Genomic DNA, 17,287 nt, shown 5'->3' on the forward strand with positions numbered 1-17,287 from the left:
TTATTATATAAAACTATACTTAAACTAATTTTATTAAAAAACTTTTGTTTGTAATAAAAAAAAGATATTTATCAAGAAAATGACCCAATGTCAAAGTACATAACTTTTAGTACAAAAATTAAAATATTTCAGTAATGAAAAATCACCTTTTTTTTATTTCTGTTACAAAATTCAGGTAGTAAAAATTTTTTTTTTTTTATACATTTATATAAAAAAATTTACAGAAATATTTTTAGTTTTGACGAAAATTAAAAATTTTGTAACCATATAAAGTTTTTGGCGTTTTTTTTTTTAGAAGAAAAATATGGGATTTATTTTTTTTACAAAATTGATTTATTTTTATACTTCGCGTTCGTGAATTGTTCGCGTTGTTGTTGTTGTTGGTTTTTTTTGTGAGATATAACTTTTGCCATATACAGACTTGTTTATATGCAATCTTCATAAAAAAGAAAAAGTATATATTCTGTCCAGATTAAACTTTCGTATTACCTCCGGCTCGAATATAAAGAAAAGAAGGTAAGAAATTCATGTCGGTATACTGGGCAATGTCGCTGTGCTAGGTAAATAAAACGTTTCTGAATGCTTCTCAAGTCTTGCGAGTAGAGAATTTAAGCAAATATTATATCCCAAGTTTCACTAAAGCATTGTGCAGTTGATTTAGGAATTCGCATATTGTTTCCAGCAATATATATATATTTAATATATATATAGGACTATTTTAACTTTAAATAGAATTAAAAAAAAAATTTCCTTTTTTTGAAATTTTTCACCGTTTTTGCAAACAATAAAAAAAAATTCTTATTTTAAGGAGAAAAAATCTGTTATTTTTAGTTGCTCCACTTTTGTCAGATTTTTTTTTTATTTTTACTCTCTAAATTTGAATTCGTTAAAAATAACTAATTTTATAGCAAAAAGTTAGTTACTAATTTAAGTAATAAAAGTTCTACTAATATTTTAGTTAAAAATAACTAAAATAAAAGTTCTACTAATATTTTAGTTAAAAATAACTAATTAGTAGTAGTAACTAATTTTTAGCTTTATTTTAAAATAACTAAAATTTTTAATAACTAAATCAATTAATTTTGACTATTTTTTCAGTTATTTTTCCACAAAAAATAAATTATTTTAGTTAAAAATAACTAATTAGTATTAGTAACTAATTTTTAGCTTTATTTTAAAATAACTAAAATTTTTAATAACTAAATCAATTAATTTTGACTATTTTTTCAGTTATTTTTCCACAAAAAATAAATTATTTTTAAATAAATTATTAATTATTAATAAATTATTTTAGTTAAAAATAACTAATTAGTAGTAGTAACTAATTTTTAGCTTTATTTTAAAATAACTAAAATTTTTAATAACTAAATCAAATAATTTTGACTAATTTTTCAGTTATTTTTCCACAAAAAATAAATTATTTTTAACTAATTCAAATTTAGAAAGTAAATATTACTAAATTAAATTACTAAATTAGTAAATTTACTAAATATTATAAGTATAATATTATTATTAGTTATATAAATATTGTATTTATTTATTTATTGTTATAATATTTATTATTATATATATAAGTAAAATCTTTATTTTTTTCATTGAAAACTAAATCTGGGGAAAAATTTTTTTATTTTAAATAAATTTTAAAAAATCACCCAAGAGAAAAAAGTGTCTCATGTATTAGTTTGCATCGAGGTTTGCATTTAGATTAGATTGTGTGCAATGAACAATCTTCCGAAACAGATGACATTAGTAATAGCAATTCTTTATAATTATTTCATCATCGCATCTTATCGGGAAATATCTTTTATAATCATTTCAAGAATCGTTTTATCAAAAGTAGGCTACTTTTCTCTTTTCGCGTATTAAAATTTTCACTTCCTTGTAAATGATGATTTTTTTCATCTTAATAAAAGAAAAAATATAAGGAAAAAAATACTAATAAATTATATTAATTTTAGAAAAGAAAATATTAAAATATTTTTAATTATAAAAAATCTTTTTAATTTTTTTAAATATTTTATTAATTAACGAGTTAAAATAAATTTCTTTGTTTACGTTTCAATTTACGTAGGAGATACGATTTTCTTCTGACGTTATTATTAAACAATTTTGCATTAAAATAGAAATAAATTTTTTGACGTCATTTTTTTGACGTTCAGTGACTTTTTTGCAATGCCAAGTACGTGGTAGTTTACTAATAGTACCTGTTTAGTGTTTCTAATTATAAAATATTTAAACACAATATTTTCTTCCTTCTTTTCTTTTGTTATCTATTTTCAAGTGCGAAAAAAAGGAAAGTAAAAAAATTTAATAGCCTGCTGTATAGAAAATACAAACACATCAATTTTTTTTTTAGAAAATATATGGATATTAAAATTTTCCTATAACGTCAGCTATACTTTTGTTTGGATATATTCAATATATCGCGATTTATTTATTTTCCGATATTTCTCAAAAATTTTGTTGACTCACGTTAACAATATTAATAGAGAAAGATTCACATAAATATTTCCTTTTTGATATACAATGATTAGTATTATCAATTCTGAAAATTGTGATAACAAACGTCTAGACTATTTATCAAAAATGGTGGATCACGATTTGCTAATTGTTTTATGATTTTGTTTATTTTTTTTTTTTATTAATAGTCTTCAATGATATATTGTAATTACAATCGCAATTTTTTCTTTATGATGTAGTAATTAGTTTCTAAATTTGATTCGTGAGAATTTGTTCAATACTTGAAAAATGGTAGAAATTTTCACTAAATTTTTAGTAAAATATTACTAATTTAGTAAAGAACGACTAAAAAATTAGTAGAGATTTTAAACTAATTTTTTTTTAGTAAAATACTACTATTTGATTGAGTAATGACTAATTTTAAGTAATTTTTAGTAAAATATTATTATTCAATTTAGTAATTAGTAATGTTAACTAATTTTTAGTAAAATATTACTATTTTATTTAGTAATAGTTTTTATTTAAGTTTTAGTAAAGGACGAATAAAAATTAATAGAGATTTTATATTCATTTTTCTATAAAATATTACTATTGGATTTAGTAATTACTAATTTTAACTAATTTTTAATGAAATATTACTATTCGATTTAGTTATTAGTAATGTCAACTAATTTTTAGTAAAATATTACTATTTTATTTAGTAATAGTTTTTATTTAAGTTTTAGTAAAGGACGAATAAAAATTAGTAGAGATTTTAAACTAATTTCTTCAAGTAAAATACTACTATTTGATTTAGCAATTACTAATTTTAAGTAATTTTTAGTAAAATATTATTATTCAATTTAGTAATTAGTAATGTTAACTAATTTTTTGTAAAATATTACTATTTTAATTATTAATAGTTTTTATTTAAGTTTTAGTAAAGGACGAATAAAAATTAGTAGAGATTTTATATGGATTTATTAATTAGGGGCCGTCCATAAACTACGTTACCTATTTTAGGGGGGGAGGGGGTCAAAAATTCTAAAAAAAATGCATTTAACGCAATGGTAACGAGGGGGGGAGGGGGTCTAAAAAGAGTGAAGAAGTGGTAACGTAGTTTATGGACGGCCCCTTACTACTTTTAACTAATTTTTAGTGAAATATTACTATTCGATTTAGTAATTAGTAACGTTAACTAATTTTTAGTGAAATATTACTATTCGATTTAGTAATTAGTAACGTTAACTAATTTTTAGTGAAATATTACAATTCGATTTAGTAATTAGTAATGTCAACTAATTTTTAGTAAAATATTACTATTTTATTTAGTAATAGTTTTTATTTAAATTTTAGTAAAGGACGAATAAAAATTAGTAGAGATTTTATATTCATTTTTCTGTAAAATATTACTATTAGGTTTAGTAATTACTAATTTTAACTAATTTTTAGTGAAATATTACTATTCGATTTAGTAATTAGTAATGTCAACTAAATTTTAGTAAAATATTACTATTTTATTTAGTAATAGTTTTTATTTAAGTTTTAGTAAAGGACGAATAAAAATTAGTAGAGATTTTATATTCATTTTTCTGTAAAATATTACTATTGGATTTAGTAACTACTAATTTTAACTAATTTTTTAGTGAAATATTACTATTCAATTTAGTAATTAGTCATGTTAACTGATTTTTAATAAAATATTACTATTTGATTTCCTCATATTTTTGTCACTAAAGTTTTGTTAAAAAAAAATTACCAAAAATTAGTAGAGTTTTAAACTAATTTTTAGTAAAATATTTACTATTTAAGTAATATTTTTTCTTTTTGCTAAAGTTTTAGTGAAAGCCGACTAAAAATTAGTAAAAAAAAAAAAAAAAATGTTTTTTATTCATAAAATAATAAAACTAATTCTAAATAATAATATTTTGCCACTGTTTTGTAAAAGACGTAGATTCTTTTTTTTTTTTTTTTTTTGCTTACATGACATCGAAAAGGGCAATAAATAAAGTGTCAAATTTGCCATTTCGACGTGAGTTATGTACATCCAATATTGTGAGGAAAATTTGGTTGAGACGACTTCGAGTGTAAAATTGCCGTATAAATATTTCTGAATGTCACAATGGTGAATCCGTTTCGAAGAGAGAGAGAGAGGGAGAGAAAGAGAGACACATTTGTTTTATATGTGTTTGTGTGGAGATATAATTTCTCATTATGGGGGGATGAACTCTTGTACATTTTCCGGCATTCACTGCGTAATGAAAGTTGACAAGTTCTCTGATGCAAAGCATCATCAACTTTTCAACTCGAATGAGTTTCTAATTATAAAGCGAAACAATGTTTTCTAAAATTCAAATAACACTTTTGTGACACGCGAGTCAACCTCGTTAAACAATAATAATAATAATAATAATAACATATAAAAAAATAATAATAATAATCATAATAATAATTTTCATATGCGATACAAATTACTAAATTTCGTATTTTTTTTTTTTAAATTTACTTGTATGAGTTAATTTTGAATCGACTTTATTTTTTTTATTTTACTAAAAAAAAAATGGTTTTCTCGATTTTTCACAAGATTATCTTAAATTAACTTACAACTAAATTTTAAATTGGTAATATTTTTTTTTTTTTTTTTTATAGAAAATAAAAAAAACTGGTCTAAAAAATTTTTTATTATTAAAAAATACAAAGAAAAATAAATAAAATCGATAAATTTTTCGTTTGCTTTCTCAATTTTTAAAAACAAGTGCCGGAACTAAAACATATATTTTTGGACTAGGCAAAATTTAATCTCTCATTTATTATAATAGTAATTAATTGAGTTCAAGTGGAAGCAGAAAATTAATTATTTTTGTCACCTGGATTAAATAATAATTATAGTCGGATTTAATTTAAAAAAAAAAAAATGATGGAAATTTTGAAGTGAGATTTCATCTTTTTATAATCATATATATATACACACACATACACACGAGATTCATAACCTTGATGTGAGAAAACTTGCGCCAAGCCTGCGCTTTACTTGTCAGGGTCAAGCGCTTTTTTTCCGACCTCAAATCGAATCTCTCGTGGAATTTCACGAATGGTCCCACATTTTATTTTTCAGTTCTTATCGAAGTCTACGGCGTATGGATATTATATGACAAAAAAAAAAAGTCGCGAATTTTTTTTTTTAATTAGGTATATAAATAAAAAAAATCGGTATTTTTAAATAATAGTGTTTCCCATTGTTTCCGGTATAGTAAATGCGAGAAAAATACAGCGACTATTTTTGAAGTGAAAATTTTTTTTTTTTTTAATTATATTTAATTTTTTTCATCAAAATTTCACTATCGATAAAAAATAGTTCAATGGTTTTTAAAATTATCTTATCAATTCTGTGATATTAAATAATTGCAATAATGTAATTGTAGACAATGCAAGTCATTTCCTTTTTTCATTGAATAATACAATTTTTATTTTTTGATATTATAATTTTTTTAATAATTAATTATTTAATTTTTTTATTAATTAATTATTCTTTAATTTTTTATTTATTAATTATTTTCATCTTGATGCAAGTCATTGTACTGAGATTTTATTTATGTAAAATGACCTTCGAGAATTTGTTTAAATAATCATAGTATTTATTTAGAGTAGAAAAGATCAAATTTTACAATTTAGGAGAAAGATCCTTGAAAAATAAGTAGTATAAGTAAATATTTAGTCAGACAGTGATTTAAAGTACTTGAAATAAATGAAAAATAAATTTAAATACCATCGATTTATTTAATCATTGATTTAAATTTAAACTTCAATCATTGATTCAAATAACAAATTGTATTAATAAAAATTGATTTACATAATAATTGTATTAAAAAACAATTGATTTAAATAATAATTGTTTTAAATAATAAATTATTTAAATAGCTATTTATTTAATAAACAATTAGTTTAAATAACAATTTATTTAATAAACAATTAGTTTAAATAACAATTTATTTAATAAACAATTAGTTTAAATAACAATTTATTCAAATAAAAATTTATTTCACATAAAAATTTATTTAAATAACAATTGTTTTAAATTATAATAAATTAAAATTACCATTAATTGCAATTATTATTAATTTAAATTACCATTGATTCAAATTACAATTTGGTACCATCATTATTGATAGCAGTTTTTATTAAATCGCGCTGATAAAAATTATCAAACAAATTCACCATTGTTTACTATAATTATTTACAAACAATTAATTTATAATTAATTAATTAATTGCAAATAATTAATAATAATTTGTTAAGTATGAAGCATAATTAATTAATAGTTAATTATAAATAAATATAAATAATTAGTAACAACTAATTAATAATAAATATTTAATTATAAATAATTAATTGTAATTAATTACAAATATTTAATTATAAATAATTAATTGTAACTAATTACAAATAATTAATTATAAATAATTAATTGTAATTAATTGCAAATAATTAATTGTAATTAATAATAAATATTTAATTATAAATAATTAATTGTAATTAATTGCAAATATTTAATTATAAATAATTAATTGTAACTAATTACAAATAATTAATTATAAATAATTAATTGTAATTAATTGCAAATAATTAATTATAAATAATTAATTGTAATTAATTGTAATTAATAATAAATATTTAATTATAAATAATTAATTGTAATTAATTGTAATTAATTACAAATAGTTAATTATAAATAATTAATTGTAATTAATTAAAAATAATTAATCATAAATAATTACAAATAATTAATAATTAATTATAAATAATTAGTAATAAATAATTTATTATAAATAATTAATTAATTAATGATTAAATTTTCAAATAAATTTCGTTTTTATTTTTTAAATTAATGATGATTTTTAGTAATATTATTATCATTATTATTATTGGTTCGTCAGAAAAGTGATGATGATGACGTGATTTTGGGAAGTACAGCAACCCTTGTATCGCGACATCCGCCCCCGCATCGTAACGCAATTTCTTTGATGACACGCCTTTACTAGATCGCGCCGGTTTCAACTAGTTTGTCTAGACGTTAAGAGATGATCTTCTTCCCGTGGACATGCTGAGAGCGTCGTCGTCGTCGTTGTCGTTGTCGTCGACGTCGACGACGATGCTTTATGTATTGAGGGGTAAGAGCGGCGCCGTTGCGTAACTGTCTAGATGTTGAATCGTTGTGGCGTCAGTCGTTCGAACGCTTTTAACCCTTACGGTTCCGTTTGAAAAAAAAAAAAATTTATATATAGGTAGACATAGGAAAAAAAAAATACCGGGTCATTGTATAATATCGGCAACGACGCGATTTGTCAACGCGAAGCGCTTCCTTATTTTCTTCACAGTTGACCTTTTCACAAGGTCAATGTTGAAAAAAATAAATAATAATTAATAACAATAATATAATAAATAATAAAATAATAATTAAGGACAATAATATAATAAATAATAAAATAATAATTAATAACAATAATATAAAATTATAAATAATAAAAATATTTTTTATCAAAAAAAACTAATAAATAAATAATTTAATAAACAAATGAATAAATGAATTAATCAATAAATTAATAATAATTAAATAATTAGTCCTTATTTTTTTTAAATCGATTATTTATTTAATTTTTCATTTATTTGTTAATTTATTGATATTTAATTTTTAAATAAAATTTATTGAAATTATTCTTTTTTATAAAAATATATATGAATTTATTTATATCAATTATGTTCTGTTTGTAAATTAAAATTATTTTTGTGCTTTTATATATAACATCATCGACAATGGAATTTATTCATTTAATTTTTTTATTTATTCGTTTGTTTGTCATTAACAGAAAAGCTTTATATTTAATTATTTAAATGTTTGCAATGAATAATTTTTGAATTTTTTTTTTTTTTTTAATATTTACCCTATTTATATGTATGAAAAAATTTAATTTAGTTTTATTTTAAAAAAATTCGCCAAATTTTATTTTATATCATATTATATTCATATTTTTAATTTAATAATAATTTTCCATATTGTTTCGATAAATAAAACAATATAAAATTTAAATATGAAATTTAAGAAAAATAAATGGTAATTTATAAAAAATTAATATATCATTCATTAAATAATTGAGTAAAAACAAAAGAAAAAAAAACAAATTTTAATTATTTTATTATTGTTATTAATAATATTCGTTATTCGTTGTTTTTAATAATATTGGTTATATTATAATAATTATTAAAATAATTATAATAATAATAATTATTATAATAATTATTATTATAATAATTATTATTACAATTATTATTATTATTATTATAAACGTAATTGAAAAATTGTTTTATTATATTAATACTGAAATATAGTGAGTAGTGAAATTTTTTTTAACTGTATAAAAAATGCATTTTTTTTGGGGAGAAAATTAAAAAAAAGAGTTTTAGAAAAAAAGTGGGGTAATCGATAGTTCTGCAGTGGGTAGGTGTCTGCTTCACCGACGACCTAGACCTTGAGACCTTGATGTGCCTTCGAGCACGTGGCCTTGAACCTCTTTCTTTTTTTAGGGGTCAATGTTACCCTAGACAAGAGATCGTGGCGCATTTCCTGATTTTCATAAAAATCAAATCAATTAAATTCTCCCTTGTTATTATATTCATTTTTCAACAACTTTCGCATATTATTATTATTATTTTTTATTATTAATATTTTTCATTACAATTATTTATTATTATTTATTATTATTTTATGTTAATTTCTAATTAACAATTAAGGGCTTTATTATTTTATTAGATATTTTTTTTTTTTTTTTTTTTTTTTTTTTAAAGAGAAGAAAAATTAAATTACTCGTTACGAGTTTCCTGCACTTTATACAATGTTATTGTCTCATTTTATTATTTTCAATTTTAAACATCAATAGGAATTGAGAGAAACATATTTCACTTTTGTTTGGAAAAATAATAGTTCTATCGAGTTGGAATGAAATTAAAATAAAATTTTAAATAAGTTCTGCAGAATAATTTTTTCGTATTTTTATTAATAGTAATATTGTGAATATTATTTATTTTTAAAGCTAAAAAAAAATCATTTTTTACATGGAAATTTCAAATTTATTATTTTAATTTAGAATTTCTAAATTTCAATTTAGAAATTACTTATAAATTTCTTAAATTTGTTTTTTAATAACCTCTGATGAGAAATTATTTGTCATTCAATATTGCTTTAATAAGTCAATTTATTTCAAAATATAATAATGATTATCCCATCAAAATTATTATTGGCGTCACTCGACAGTAATTATTATCAGAACAAGAAAATTATAACCTATATTTTAAATTACATACTTCTGTCTCTTTAATTTTAGTCCTTTAATTATTTATTTCGCCGAGAAGTGACAAAAAAAAGTTTTCTCGAAAAAAATTTTTTCCGTCACTTTTTTGGCAAAAAAAGAAAATTAGTGATCTTTATTTTTTTTTTTTAAATCAAAATTTGAGAAAAATTGTGAATAAAATTTTTTACAGGAACAATTTATTTCTTGTTTGAAAATAAATAGATTAATTAATAATTTTTTTTTTAATGCAGTTTTCGTGATTGTATAATATTTAGTAAACAGTAATAGGAAAAATATTAACGATATGGTAATTTAGTTGACCGTAACTGAAAAAAATTTTTTTTTTTTTTCCTAATTTCCTGTCAAAGCAGTGTCAACGAAGTTAATATTGTCAACATATAAATACGTGTTATCGGCTCATTAAGGTGTCTTCCACTTTAGTATAAAAGGAAAGACTGACAGAGGAAATCTTCAGTATTTCACACAGTCACTGCGCGATCAATTGAATTTTTAATTTATTTTACGTTACTCAAAAAAAAAACCGCGAAAATTATATCGCAGTGTTTTTGACATTGTATATGTATATATATATATTTTTATAGAAAATAGAAAAATAGTTAACCTCGAAAAAAAATTTCATCTCGAGTAATTTTTTTTTTTTCACAAGTGCTTTTATAAGTGTGCTGTGAGTGCGCGAGAAAAGACGGAAGTAAAGAAAAAAAAAAGTGTATCACGTTTATCGAGAAGGACACTTATGAAGGGCCCGGTTAACTCATTATCAGAGTTCACAAGAGTCGTTCATATCAGACACATTTGGGATATTGATTGGAAACAGTAGCCGTGTTCAGGTATTTTTTCTTTATAGATTGATTTTGTTTTTTTTTTTATTATTTTTTTCTAAAAAAAAAAAAAAAAAAAATTCTAAAATTTATTTCTAAAAAAGGAAAAATAAAATGAATTACTTTGAAAAATAAAAAAAGGATCAATTTTTGTTAATACAAAAATATTGGGGAAAATAAATGAATACGTGAAAAAAATACTACCTCTATGAAAAATATGCAAAATAATTGATGATCAGTAGAAAATTAATTCTTATGAATGAAATTAAATTGTAGTATAATAAAATTTAAATAAAAGAACCAAAAAAATTATTTGTAAATTTACAAATTTTTATAAGTTTTTCAATTTATAAATTTTTTATTTTTATAAATTTGTAAATTTAAAAAATTTACAATTTTTATAAATTTTTAAATTTATAATTTTTAATGTTTATAAATTTTTAAATTTATAATTTTTAATTTTTATAAATTTTTAAACTTGTAAATTTTAATTTTTATAAATTTAAAAAAAAAAATTGAAAATTTTAATTAATTATTGCATAATGATTTTGAAGCCTAATGGAAATTTGATTATATATGATAATGTTGAATCAATTAAACATTGCTTCGCGAATACTTTTGGTCATAATAAAGAACGTGTCATTTATCAAAACAAAAATTCCACGTTATGATTGTTTGCTTTCTTCTCAAATTTCCGGGAGATCATAAATGTTGTATATATATATATAGATGTGATTGATGAAAATTATGAAAATCGGAAACTTACTGCATTACACTTGAGGAAAACAAATAAAAGCCTCTAATCTGTGATTCATTTATCAATCATTCTTAAGAGGTTTCTTCTATTAATGTTTTTCAATTATTGTTCACTGACAATGATAAACAGTTAATACATTAAATTAGCCATTTTTTGTTTTTAATTTTCCCACATTTATAATAATTGGAAAATTGGAATTTTTAATCAATATTTATTAAAAAAAAAAAAAAAAAAAAAAAAAAAAAAAAAAATTAATTAATTAATTAAATAATTAATTAAATTATAATTAATTATATTACTAATATAATAAAATAGTTATTAATTTTGTTTTTTATATAATAAATTAACTATTTATAATATTACTAATATAATAATTTAATTATTTATTTATTTATTTATTTATTATTTATTACAGTAATAATAACTTCCCGCCGTCCTAACTGGACTATATATGGGATAAAAAATAATAAAAAAAGAAACAATTATTATTTATTCAATTGAATTATTAATTCAATTGTATTTAGAAAAATTTTCAATTGCATTTTTCTTTTTAGTTCCATGTTTTTATAAATATTATATCAATCAGCTGTCGTGTTAATTACACAATTTTTTTTTTTCACAAAACCTATTCATTTGTCTTTAATAGCTTTTGATTAAAATATTTTTCTGCTGTAAAAAAAAAACTTGGTGAAAAATAATCCACTCCATCAGATAGATTAACAGACGATCCATTGTAACGTCAATTCTTTCACATTTTTTTCAATTCACAATAGAAATTTTCTGTGACTGATTAAAAAAAAAAAAAAATTCCTTTTTTCAAAATTTAATATTTTGAACATATCAAGAGAAAAAAAATCCTAATAGTCAAATTTATTTTTCATTCTTTTTTTGCATAATTGGTCCTTATTTTATAAATTTTTATTAATTGTTTTATTATTTATTTCATTTAATAATTAAAATAATTTCAATAAATTAATTAATTTTTTTTTCTAATGATTTTATTACTAAATAATAAAATTTTGTAATTCAATTTATATATTAAATATATACGTGTGTAATATATATCAGGTGGTTTCCCATAACCGAGATTAGGTCAAGTCTTATCCAAAAGGATTATTATTTGCTTAGGGCTGCGTCGAGTCCCAGAACCAATTATAACGCAACTCCCTGGACCAATTAAAGCATCCCATTCCACATTTAATACTTTAGTTTATCTCGAGGCTTTATTATATATGTAAAAAAAAAGTCAAAAATTTATCCTAAAACTCGGAAGCCACATTTTTTTTCGAATTTATATTCCCCTCATATTTTCTCGTTTTTCAACCCAAAAAGCTCTCGTTTATTTTCACTCTCAAGCTAAGAAGCTTCCAAGCAGGCTATTTTTTTTCTTAGTTTACTTGCGCGAGCATCTGTTTGAGATTTTTATGTGAACTCAGGAGAAATAGATTTTTGCAGAGAGTTTTGAAAACATTTTTTTTTTCGAAACTAATATATACATAAATTTAGAAATAAATAAAATCAAATTAATTTTCAAATTTTATTTAACATTCAATTTGTAATTTTTCTGAAAAATATATTTTTTTAAATTTATTTAATATTAAATTACGAATTTTATATAATTTTATAAAAAAAAAAAAAAAAAAAAATTCGGTTTATAATTAATTTGCAAATGGACAGGATTGTAAAGTAGATTTTTAAATTAAATTGATTAGTTATATATTGAACAATGAAATGGAATTTTAAGTATTATGTTAACTTAATTTTCCATTGTGTCAGGTTTAAACATTATTATTCATTAAATATAAATCACTCTTTCGTTCTATTTGAAAAGATTTTATCATTTACGTGAACATAATTTTATTTTATAATTTTTTTTCCTTACAATATAGTCATTATTATTTACTTTTTTTTTTTATTTCCAAATGAATAATTTAACGACAAATAAAAATTTTTTAGTACACAAAAAAAATGCACAAGTATATAAAAATAAGAATAAAAATTTTTATCTTAAAAAAATTATTTTTTCACTGGAAATTTTTTTTTTTTTTATAAATATAAACAAATATAAATAAATATAAAAATATATTTACAAAATATAAAAATATATTTATAAAATATAAAATTATATTTATTTGTTAATTCAATTGATTTTTTTAAAAAAATAACAATGAAATTATTTGTAAATTTTTCAATTATTTTGAATATTTTATTTAAAATTTCTCTTTCCCCCCCCCTCCCAAAAAAACGGGTCCAGTTTTCAACTTTAAATCTGGCAGACAAGTTTTCGCAACGCAGCCGTAGGCAAAATACAGACATGTCTCTTCGGCTTTTAACGATTATATGTCGCGTATGTTATAACATTGAAGGGAATTTCCATTGGTTTGGCACGTAGAAAAGTTTTTTACAATTCCCCTCCCTCCTGCCTTTTAACAGAAAACATATTTCAAAAGAAGCGATTATTTTCTTTTTTTTTAAATATATATTGTATGCGTTTATATTTGACATACAAAAAACAAAAAAAAAAAATCAAACACAACAAAGCATTTATATTTTTCATAAAAAAGGGAATAAACCATTTTTTTATTGTTCCTTTGATTGGAATTTCTACGACTCAAAGTTTCTTCGATTAAAATTTTTTCTATTGAGGTTTCTTCGATTGAGGTTCCTTCAAATTGTATTCCTTTGATCGAGGTTACGTCGAATAAGGTTCCTTCGATTGAGGTTTCTTTGATTGACGTTCCTTCGAATTAGAATTCTACGATTGAAGTTTCTTCGATCGAGGTTCTTTTAATTGAGATTCCTTCAAATCGCGCCTCCTTGATTGAGGTTCCTTCGAATTAGAATTCTACGATGGAAGTTCCTTCGATTGAGATTATTTCAAATTAGGTTCCTTCGAATTAGATTTCTTCAATTTAAATCCCTTTGATTGAGGTTCCTTCGATCGAAAAATTTCCTTGATTGAGCTTTCTTCGATTGAGGTGGCTACGATTAAGGTTCCTTCAAATAACGTCCCTATGAATCAATTTTTTTAATTGAGGTTCTAACGAATCAGGTTCTTTAGAATAAGGTTCCTTCGATTGAAGTTTCTTGGAATAAGGTTCCTTCGAATAACGTCCCTATGAATGAATTTTTTTAATTGAGGTTCTTACGAATTAGGTTCCTTTGAATGAATTTTTTTAATTGAGGTTCTTACGAATTAGGTTCCTTCGAATAAGGTTCCTACGAATAACGTCCCTATGAATGAATTTTTGTAATTGAGGTTCTTACGAATTAGGTTCCTTTGAATGAATTTTTTTAATTGAGATTCTTACGAATTAGGTTCCTTCGAATGAATTTTTTTAATTGAGGTTCTTACGAATTAAGTTTCTTCGAATAAGGTTTCTTCGAATAAGGTTCCTTCTAATAAGGTTCCTTCTAATAAGGTTCCTTCGAATGGATTTTTTTGAGGTTCTTACGAATTAGGTTTCTTCGAATAAGGTTCCTTCGAATGAATTTTTTTAATTTAGGTTCTTACGAATAAGGTTTCTTCGAATAAGGTTCCTTCGAATAAGATTCCTTCCAATAAGGTTCCTTTGAATAAGGTTCCTTCGAATAACGTCCCTATGAATGAATTTTTTTAATTGAGGTTCTTACGAATTAGGTTCCTTCGAATGAATTTTTTTAATTGAGGTTCTTACGAATTAGGTTCCTTCGAATAAGGTTCCTACGAATAACGTCCCTATGAATGAATTTTTTTAATTGAGGTTCTTACGAATTAGGTTCCTTTGAATGAATTTTTTTAATTGAGATTCTTACGAATTAGGTTCCTTCGAATGAATTTTTTTAATTGAGGTTCTTACGAATTAAGTTTCTTCGAATAAGGTTCCTTCGAATAAGGTTTCTTCGAATAAGGTTCCTTCTAATAAGGTTCCTTCGAATGGATTTTTTTGAGGTTCTTACGAATTAGGTTTCTTCGAATAAGGTTCCTTCGAATGAATTTTTTTAATTTAGGTTCTTACGAATTAGGTTCCTTCGAATAAGGTTCCATGGATTGAAGTTTCTTCGATCGAGTTTCCTATGATTGAAATTTCTTCAATTGACATTTTTTCGATCAAGTTTTCTACGATTGAATTTCTTTCGATCGAATTTCCTTCGATTGGAGTTCAACTTTTACTTATCATCAATTTTAAAGAGAACAGAAGGGGATGTTTTGGAATTATTTAAAAAAAAAAAACTAAAAATTCAGATTAATTAATTATTGAATATATAATTTGAACAGCAAGGTGTTTAAAATAGTTTTTGATGGTGAAAATACCTATAGGGACATATAATAAATGAGGCTTGTTGAGTTTGAGAAATTTTGTAACAATAGTTGTAAATCATCAATGAGCATAGAACCGGAAGGAAAAGCGGAAGTGAGTTTGAGGGAGAGAGAGAGAGAGAGAGAGATACGAGAACAGGCTTCGTAGCGTTTTGTCGCACCCGCGAGCGTGGTACGTCCCCCCACAAGTTGAACCGCAGGACGAGAATGGATCCTACCACTTTTGCACCCTCTCAACTCAATTACCCCTTGAAAAGCAACTTCCTCTGTGTCACATGGTTTACTATATATATATATATATATATAGTAATCCTTCGTCCAACTAAACTAAAACATATTATTTTATACTAAAACTAAAAAACAAATAAAAAATTCACCAACTGAAGGAAAATACAACAAAAAATTTTTAATTCTTTTAATTAAAATTTTTTTTTTCATGAAAAGATAAAAAATAGATATAAGTATTTTTTTCTTGAATTTAAATTTTTGAAACGTCTATTTATAGAGACAAAATAAATGTTTATAATAATTCAGTATTATTTTTATTATTCATGTATATTAATAAATGTGAAAATTTAAATATATATATATTATTAAAGAAAAGGAAATGAGGAATTATTAGCGAAATGTTCTTTTCTGGCAAAGGTTTCGTGAAAATTATTTTTAGTCATCTTTTCAGGTCATCATTGCACGCGCCTACGTTTATTGGCAAGCAAAAGACTAACAATCGTATAAAGGTTAAAGTACATTTTTCAAAAAGAGAACATTCAAATAATCAGAAAAAAAGTTTCCGGTTTTTGTTAAATTGCACGCAAAAATTTCTAAATTTTTTTTTTATTACCTTATTATTTATAAATTAATAAAAATGAATTAATGACTTTTAATTTTTAAAAATACTTCTTTTTTTTGAATTAAGATATGGTATTTTATTTTATAATTATAAATATATAATATTAAAATTCGGGTAAATAATAATTAACAAAATTATCATTTTTTTTTTGTAAAGAAAAATTAACAAACGAGATACGATGGATTAATATTTTTTTTTAATTCACTTTCTGTTTTATTGTAACAGAAACTTTCAAACTAATGTAATCGATGATAAATTTTACTCCTTTTTTTTTCTTTTATTTTCCAAGTGAATAATTTAACGACAAATAAAAATTTTTTAGTACACAAAAAAATGCAAAGGTTTATAAAAATAACAATAAAAATTTTTATTTAAAAAAAAAATTAATATGTTTTTTACTGAAAAATTTTTTTTTTTATAAATATAAATAAATAGAAATAAAAATCTATTGTTGGTTATATATTGGAAATAAAACTCAAAACAAATAAGATAATTATTTTAATTTATTTTATTATAATTTTCATTGTGAATATGACAAAACGAAAATTTTTTTTCTTGTGTATATTATTTTTATTTATTTTTATTCTTATATAAAAATAAAATTTGGTTATATTATATAGGTATATTTTTATCTACAACGAAAGGTAGTTGCAGTCTCCTCAATGCAGTGCCCTATAAAAAAGAAAAAAAATTGTCTCAGCTATAGTAATAATAATAATAATAATAATTATTATTATTATTATTAATATAGCTCTAATA

The 17,287-nt window shown here is 21.7% G+C and overlaps 2 protein-coding genes across 9 annotated transcripts in view; one reads left to right on the plus strand and one right to left on the minus strand.

The window, feature by feature from the left end:
• LOC127281867 (tryptophan 2,3-dioxygenase) overlaps positions 1-17,287 on the minus strand; it is a 317,236-nt gene that overhangs the window by 91,503 nt on the left and 208,446 nt on the right. The gene's annotated exons all lie outside the window — the stretch shown is intronic.
• The window catches only part of LOC127281865 (multidrug resistance protein homolog 49-like), an 87,446-nt gene that overhangs the window by 23,599 nt on the left and 46,560 nt on the right, over positions 1-17,287 (plus strand). For 2 of the 8 annotated variants that reach the window (XM_051305829.1, XM_051305832.1), the window contains exon 1: positions 7,642-7,830. The exons of 4 other annotated variants lie outside the window; for them this stretch is intronic. The gene's annotated coding sequence lies outside the window, so the exon portion shown is untranslated. Of the gene's footprint in view, positions 1-7,641; positions 7,831-10,153; positions 10,631-17,287 lie in introns of those variants that run through there. 2 more of the 8 variants (XM_051305828.1, XM_051305831.1) reach the window with 1 other exon arrangement.

This window comes from Leptopilina boulardi, unplaced genomic scaffold (assembly GCF_019393585.1).
Source record: "Leptopilina boulardi isolate dan_hultmark-lab unplaced genomic scaffold, ZJU_Lbou_2.1 LbouV2_278, whole genome shotgun sequence".
NCBI classification, from domain to species: Eukaryota; Metazoa; Arthropoda; class Insecta; order Hymenoptera; family Figitidae; genus Leptopilina; species Leptopilina boulardi.